Here is an 8730-nt window from a genome sequence, read left to right on the forward strand (position 1 = left end):
AGATAAACACTACAGCTCCTCTTCCTTTTTAGCTGAAAGTGTGTTCATCAGTGAAATGAGTTCTTTGCTGCAATAAAACCATGTTTGTTCCAACATGGCGATTTTTTCATATGCAACAGTAATTAACATCTAATTATCATCTGATTATGACTTATGTTTCTGTGTCATGAAGGCAATGGAAGTTGTGTAAAACTAATGTTATGTTATGTATGCAGGTGTGAACCTCTTTTTACAAATACTGAAATATTTAAAAAGTTGTGAGTGCTAGTTCAAGGCCTTTATATTTATCATATTTTGGGCTGATGCTTCGAACCCCTGAACTAGAACACAGTATAAATCAATGAATTAAAAATTAATCCAATATAGGTCAATGGGTTTTAGTTTTAACTAAGAAATACTCCATTGTTCTCAGTTATTTTGGACTGCAATATAACCTGCGTAGACAAGAGGATTCATGTTTAGTGCTTTTACTAGTTTATAATATGATCATCATGTGTGATGTGAAAACATCAGATTTGCACAGTCAAAGAGGAATATATATTACTCAATATATAGTAAATGAGAAACCAGAATTGGGTCGTATCAAAATTTGTAGCCTGCCTTGCTTGTATCTTATGTTACTCTGATGAATTGCCTAACGATATGACATTCCTCCTCAAACAACCCTAATAATAAACCTGACCTGATAATATTTAATAATATCTAATAATATTTGTCTGGTGCCTGAAGATGCCTGGTGGGATAAGTGACAACTGCAGTGAGCTTTACGTACTTGACGTTCGTTTACAGTCTACTGTTTACTGGTAGTGTTTGGACAGTTACACATGTTTTGTTCTTCAGGCTGTGAGCTTCAGCACATTCAATCTGAAAATATAGTTGCAAGCGGCAATTTGCAGGTTTTAACCTTTTTGCGCTCAACAGAAGGAATCAGCTCAATCGTCCAAAATTTAAATCCATGAGCAGCAACGGGCAGGTTTGAAGCTTCCAAAAGCTGAGCAACGTCACTTCAGCCTCTTTAATTTTGTTTAAAGGAGTGAGACCAATCAAACACTTGTTTCATCATCCCAATGTACGCAGAAAAAAAATTCTAAATTCAACAGTGTGTCCAAAGTGTCCATTTAGTAAACAACATCTTATCTCGTCCTCCGTAAAGTAAATGCATTAGGGACCTCATTGAAGAAAAAAAAAAAAAAAAAATCAACTTCCGAGATGTTTAGTAATATATTCCTCCAAAACAAATTAGCAAAAGTAAATACTTTGACTAGAGTTAATAAAAGGCTTATGAAAAGAGAACAAGGGTAATATCAAAACTCAGATTTGCACAGTATTTCTCTTACATGTATTCTAAATACATATATTGCAATTACTTTGAAGATATGAAGATACTTCAGAGACCAGTAATTGTGTATTTAGGAAATTCTCAAAATATGTTCAACATGGATTAATCCATAAAATGGTATCACTAATCTACATCAATCTTTTTTTATAAATAAGATGAAAAACATAGAAAAACAGCTTTTCTTCACTACACTCAATGATGGAGGAACCCAGAAAATAACTGTCCTCTCTGGAGCTTTATCCAATCACCAAGCTCCTCTTAATACTGAAGTCAAAAAATCAAAGTGAAGTCAGTGCACTCAAAATTTCTCCAGTATTACTTGAGTTATGAATCAATATGTGATAGGCCATGTGCACACATCCATTAATAATTGCACACTGAAAGTGCTGTTAACGAAACTTGGTGTGCACGTCCATTGTCAAGGCATCGCAATTTTAATCTTACAGCAGAAAACATAAAATGCCAGTGCTGTTCATGAACACGACCTGATAAATTCATTCAGCGAATCAGCACACAATATTCAGGTCAGGTGATGCAACATGGCTGCGACTCAGTTCGGAAAGTGAATTTTAAAAGTCATCTTTAAAGATGGATAAATTTGGTGAAACTGAAGAGTCCGTGATGTTATCTCCTTCAGAATGAAAAATGAAGAGGAGAGCTGAGGATTATTCACCTAACGTAGTGAAAAAAGGGGATTGTAGCGGTCAGGGAAAACTTCTCTCCATTGCTTGTAAACAAAACTCAGAAAAAGTTTATCAGGCATCCACACAGTCTAACGATGATAAACCGAGTGCTTTGTTCTACAACCGATAAAGTAAAACAGGATGCCACTCTACTGTCTTATATGGATATCATGCCAGTTAAACGGCGAAGACCTAAAGTGGATAATCCAGCAAAACACAAAACAAGGGATCTGACAGTCAAGTACTTTGTTCTGAGTGAGACTGAGCAAATACCTGTTTGCAAATGGTCATTTATGGCCATTTTTTGTAAGTTTTGAATATTGCTAAATGTCTATGATTATGTTGTGGGAAATTATTTGCTTTTTATTGCTATAAATTGTTTTGGGCCTTTGGACCAGTCTTGCCCATTAATAGTAGAATGTCTTGCTCAGTCCTGCAATGCTTTATACCAAATTTGGTGCTGGTAGCTCATTCCAGCTCAGAGCAATTTGAGCTGCTGCAACAGACAACAAATAATAATAATAATAATAATATTAATAATAATAATAATAATAATAATAAACCGGCACAAAAACAATAAATGATCATCAGCCCCTTCGGGGTTAGAACCCTAATAAAATAACGGATACTACATTAAAGAGCCAAGTCTCAGCTTTAAATTGAGTAGGTTTACATCAATATAGAAAGAACTGTGTGGGAGATAGAGCCCTTTAAACACACAGTGCCCACAGCTTAGTGCTTCAGAAGTAATTGGACACGTGGCTACTAAATGTTTCTCTGGCAGCTGTGTCTCATCTCAATGTTAGTTCATGCACAAAAGAACTCAGACTTGGCTCAGACTTGATTCAGAGTTTAGAGTTGCCGTTTAGATCGAGGAGGAGTTGTCTGTCAATATGAGGAGTAAAGAGGTGCCTGGCCCACTAGCATTTATTAATGATTTCACAGCTGACGGAAACAACAGGACGAATGCAGAGGTGTATAGGAGCATTCTGTGCTCAGATTAGGTTGAATGCATCAAAACCCATTGGACGACATGTCATCATTCAGCAGGACAGTGATCCTAAACATACGGGGAAAACAACCAAAGTGCTTTTCAAGGTGCAGTGATGGAATATCCTCGACTGGCTGAGTCAAAATCAGTCCAACTGAGCAGCATTCCACCTGCTAAAGACCCGACTTAAGGCAGAGAGACCCAACAACAAGCAACAGCTGAAGGAGTCTACAGTGAAGCTCTGGGAGAGCGTCACCGAGGAAGATACAAAGTGTCTGCTGATGTCTGTTGGTCAGAGACTTCAGGCAGTCACAGACTGCAAAGGATTTTACACAGACTATTAAATATGATGATTTTGTTTGAATTCATATGTATCTGTCCAATTACTTTTGAAGCCCTAAGCTGTGTGCACTGTGTGTTTAAAGGGCTCTGTCTCCCACACAGTTCTTTCTATATTGATGGAAACCTACTCAAATTAAGGTGAGACCTGGCTCTTTAATGTGGTATCTGTTATTTCATTTCAAATGAATGTGCTGAAGCTCAGAGCCTGAAGAACAAAAAATGTGTAGCTGTCCAAATCTTTATGATCTGGACTGTATGTTATTTCTAATTTCACCATACTGTAGGTAAATATTTTTAATAAATCTATAGTATTTCTTTGTCATCACTATTGTATTTATATCTTGTAACTCACAATGTTATATTGTTTCTAACGTATCATAAAATAACAAACTTACTTTATCATATTTTTCTCATATGATATCAAAAAATATTGAAAGGACTGTCAGTCTATGTGGCCTATCCAGAGGCTCTCCAGATAACAGAAGAGGCAGAATATTCAAAACATGCCCACATCACACTCAGCATAATGGTGTGGACCAGTACAAACATAGGAACGTACACCACTGCAATGTGATCGTTCTGCCATTTCTAGTTTACTGCTGTGAAAAAGGAGGCCTTAATACCTATAGACATGCAAGTGGCCTTAAGAGGCAGTATTGTTCTTACACCCAACATATGAACATATGTGTTACACAGAACAAACAGCATACAGACAGGTTTGCAACCCTTAAAAGGCTTATCAGTAGTTGGGCTTAAATTTGTCTGGAACAAAACAGGCCACACAAATCATGAGTAATCATCCACTAGGAACCATCGCTACATAGCCAAATTCCATGGCAATCTAAAGGCATCCAGATATTGGGACAGACAGACAAAGGGACAGGGCAGCTCTGTTTTTAGACTCTGATGATGGTGAACACAGATTCTCACAAATGGGTATTAAAAAAGGGGAATTTTATAGCTTGAAGTGGTTAGCAGCTCTGCTGCTCCACTGTATGGGACATTCTAAGGGTCAAAAATGTTTCTACACCGAGCTGCTGAGAGGTAGGAAGTCAGAGATTCTGCCCAGCTGCTATAAGAACATATGGCATCAAAAACACCGACCACACACTACACACACCTGTATATTTTTTCTTTCTTTATCCATCTCTCTAGTTCACATTCAGACAGATATAGAAGATCAAGTACTGGAAAAGATCTTGATTCAGTATTGGGCACCAAAACATATAAACAATCAACTGGATTTCTAGGGTCAAAGTAGAGTGATGATGTGATTATATTGTTTGATGTAAGTCAAACAGTTTTAAAATTTCAAACAGATTCTTTGATTTGGACTAAGAGTAAGGTTTGGATCAAAGGTTAAAACTTAAATGCATTTGTGAAAAGGAAAAATATACTTAAGCATATCTGTATGTCTGACTATGTGGTAGCTTGTGTCAGCATGCCGAAAGTGAGTTTAGGGACTGAAAGCGGCTTTAAATTTAATCGGGCCCTGTATGGGATTAAAGGCTGCTGTGTGCTGATGTGGAGGTCAGAGGAATCTGGATGTCTATCAGTCACCACTGGAAACCCCTCCCTCCTCACCCCCAACACACACACACACACACGCACACACACACACACACACACACACACACACACACACACACACACACACACACACACACCCGCTCTGCTAGCATGAGCTCTGGAAACAACCTATAAACTGGGAGTCAGCCTAACCCAGATGAAATCAGAGGCAGGGGATATTTAATGATAGACACAAGTGAAGTAAAATGTCCTAAAACAGACAAAGAGATGAGCCATAACAGAGCATCTGTGTGGGGAGAGGGCAGTACGGGGTCACACTGCCAAATAGGCCTGAGGGATAAAGATAATGGAGACAGGAGGCATCAATGACAGTGACGGAAGAAATCAATATCAGAGCACTACACAGCTCCGAACCTGCACAATCCTAAGAATGTGTTCTTTTCATAATAAAAATATTTAGAATTTTTAATCCGTATCTAAATCTGCATCAAAATATCATATTCGTGTAACATGGAGAATACCAAATTTCTTTCACACGCCAGTTAAGTTCATCATGCTGGTGTAGCACCCTCCATGAATGAAATGCTGCCAACATTTCCAGGCATACTCAGAGTTGATGTGTGCACCTGCTGTGTACTTTTGTTGCAAATTTGGCAGACTTATCTTGAAACAAATCCAATGGTCAAGGGGTTCTGTGCAAAATTGTAAAGTGTATAATGTCAACATGTTACTACTCACACCCAAATCTAATCACTTGTTTGACAAAATAATCTTAACTGAAGGTCCACTAACTATCTCCTCCAGAGCTTTCAACTGAAGAACACCATGAGATGCAGTTCAAGCTCCCAGGAAAAGCTAGTAAGTGGACTGTCAGTTATGATTATTGTGTGAAACTATTTCCAAAGTCAAGAATGAACTTTCACATTCAACTAATCGCTATCAAACAAATGCAACTGAAATCTGTTGCAGTATGTAATGTTTGAGATATCTATCAAACTGACAGAAAAACAGAAAGGTTTGACAAAACACATTACCTACTTGGAAGAAGTAACAATACAAGTAAAACAACTTAATGCCAGGACACATTATTTAGTAGTTTAAGTATAAGTAGGATCATCTATGGTGGGATCTATGTCTTCTTTCTTTCTATTTTACCTTTCTTTCTAATTCTTTCTTCCTTCTGTCCATTTCTTTCTTCCAGGAAGCTTATGTTAATGTTTGTTAAATGTGGAAAAAAACAGCATTGACAAGGAGGGGAAGTACAGTATGCCTGCATGATTTGCTTTGTTCATCCGTAGTCTCTAGAGATGAAGAATAAACGCCAGCTGTACACAATGAACGTGAGAGTGAAATAAATCAGGAGGGGGGAGATACATATATCAACAGATAATCAGGCAGATGAGTCAAGAGAGTCATGAAGAAAAAGTGACAGGTTCACACCAAGCACCCAACATCCATTCATATCGCACATGAACAGTGTTTCATTGGTTTAAAGCCCCAGCAGTTCCATGAGTGACCTTTCAGACTTTGGTGACTCCTAGAGGTACTACCAAACAACACTCTGATACAACTGGAAGCTACAGTCACTCTAAAACTAGTTGAGAGGTCTTTAATACAGTACCAAGAGACAACACCTACAAAAACAGATGCATTTAACTTTGTTTACATCAGTTTTTTTTTTTTTTTTTGTAAAACAGCAGGAGAACAGGTCTATGTTTTAATACATTTTCAGAATGTACCTCCAATTATTTATGTGAATTTAGTTCGAATTCATACATTTAAAAAATTAAGGATTGGGCCTTTAATTCAAAGCTGCAGCTGTACTGAGTTATACATCTGCGTCATAGCACCGTGCCATACTCAGGAGTTAGAGATTTATGCTGCCAGTTCTTCACCAGAGTAAAGCCCAGTAGGCCTCTGCTATCTCACATGACATCATTTTCACGCCCACATCAAGAGACACACGATGGGTGTCGTGCAATATTACCACTAGGGGAAAGAGCACCGGCTGGACTAAATGTGTAAGAGTAGCAATGACGATAAACGTTAAAGGAGCAAGTTCAGACCGATGTTGCCCTCCAATTAAAACTGACCATGTGGGCCAGTCACATCCAGCTCTGAGAGAATTGTTTACTGGCAACGCAGCTGAAAGTGCTCATTCATAACAGTCCACATTGTATCACCACACAACTGTACAACTTCAAGGAATAGTATTGTCCTTAAATGACCTTACAGAAGTTAGTTCTATGTCTTTATTGAACGATTCTCATATTGTAGTAAAATTAATGGAAAACAGTGGCTGCACATTCAAAAACACGATACATACACGTTGATAATGACAAGTGTACCGATCAGCCACAACACTAAAGCCAGTCACCAGTTTTCATTCTGTATATTATATACGTACATGTAAACAACAAATGTAAAAACTAGACTATGGGCCTATATTAACTCCCTCACACTCCAGTGTGACTCTGGCCTTGAAACTATATGTAGTGTTTGCCACATGTAGCATAGGAGTACTGTCATAAAACATAAGAAACAATGAAAATAGCATGTTTCCTCTGCAACTCCTGACCTGAAGTGAATGCTACTATCTTTTCCTCTGTCAGTTAAAACAATTAAAAGCATACGACTGTCCTTCTACTGACAGTACACAATCAACAGTGGCCACGATCATTCTACAGTGTGCTGGAAAGACAGATGCACCAACTGACGCCTGCTCCCCCTCCATCAGAAATGGATAACATGAGATACTGATTAAAGCCGCTATGGACATTATGAGAGTGCGATGGTGATTAAGATGATTCATTATTACAGCATTTATCAACAAAACAGCTCCAGGTTATGGTTTCACTGCGATTATTCTGGGACAAAAACCTGAAAAGTATCGCTGTTTACAAAGAACTATGCATCCCACCCGCTCTCTTTCATATCATCAGGCATTATGTTCTAGTATATGACATTCATGTCGACACCTTATTAAAACAATTCCTAATTTTCCTGCGGCGGTCGTTTCATAATAAAAGCAGCGCGTTTGACAGTGGTAACAATAAGAGGGGCGGTAGGTGCACCTGTCTGCAAATGGCGCTGCATGTGAAAAATGTCAACAGTTCTCTCGGCAGCAGTCACTCACCGGCTCTGTTCAGATCTGCCAGCAGAAGAAGAAAAGATGCGGTGCGAAAGCGGATGCCCACCGGTCACTCTTCCTCACAAGCATCGGTTAATAAAGCGCTGCTCGGCGGCGTTCAACACCGTGTTGAAGTACCAGGAGCAAACGCTGCGTCCGCGCTGGCTCTGCCCTCAGCGTTGTCTGACAGCCAGCCAGTCAGAAGAGGCGCACTATGCATGATCACTAAGTGACCCTTAAAAATCGGATTTCTTCCTCTTTTTTCTTTTTTTTTTTGTCAAACTACAGTCGCTAAGACCAGGAATAAGTTTTCAGGATCGACTTCTATTCTTTTTTTTGTTTTTTTAATCTATTACGAAGTTGTTTTAGATCTTTGTTAAAAAAAAAAAAAAATGCTATTAGAGTGGATGAGAGTTAACCAGTCCCAACAGGAAAGTTGTTGGTAAGGCACCTCAACAATTCACTATAAAGCTCTGTAAAGCTGATCATTCTCTGTAGAGAATGGGAGATAAAGACTCCTTTCACTCTGTTATTATTACAAAATATTGATTATAGCCACTTTAAACACTAGTTACTGTAAGAGTTTATTTTTATTTTGATGTTATTAAAGATTAAAAAGACTCAGGAGGACAAACACATACATACAGTAAATATATATATATATATATATATATATATATATATATATATATATCCATAAGTATTTGGACAGTGA

General features: G+C 38.1%; 1 protein-coding gene across 5 annotated transcripts in view; it reads right to left on the bottom strand.

Annotated features, from left to right (window-relative positions):
* epb41a (erythrocyte membrane protein band 4.1a) overlaps positions 1-8199 on the bottom strand; it is an 89452-nt gene extending 81253 nt beyond the window's left edge. For all 5 annotated transcript variants that reach the window (XR_005706755.1, XM_040122340.1, XM_040122339.1 and 2 more), the window contains exon 1: positions 8022-8199. The gene's annotated coding sequence lies outside the window, so the exon portion shown is untranslated. The remainder of the gene's footprint in view (positions 1-8021) is intronic.
* Positions 8200-8730: the final 531 nt, after the last annotated feature.

This window comes from Xiphias gladius, chromosome 24 (genome assembly GCF_016859285.1).
Source record: "Xiphias gladius isolate SHS-SW01 ecotype Sanya breed wild chromosome 24, ASM1685928v1, whole genome shotgun sequence".
NCBI classification, from domain to species: domain Eukaryota; kingdom Metazoa; phylum Chordata; class Actinopteri; order Istiophoriformes; family Xiphiidae; genus Xiphias; species Xiphias gladius.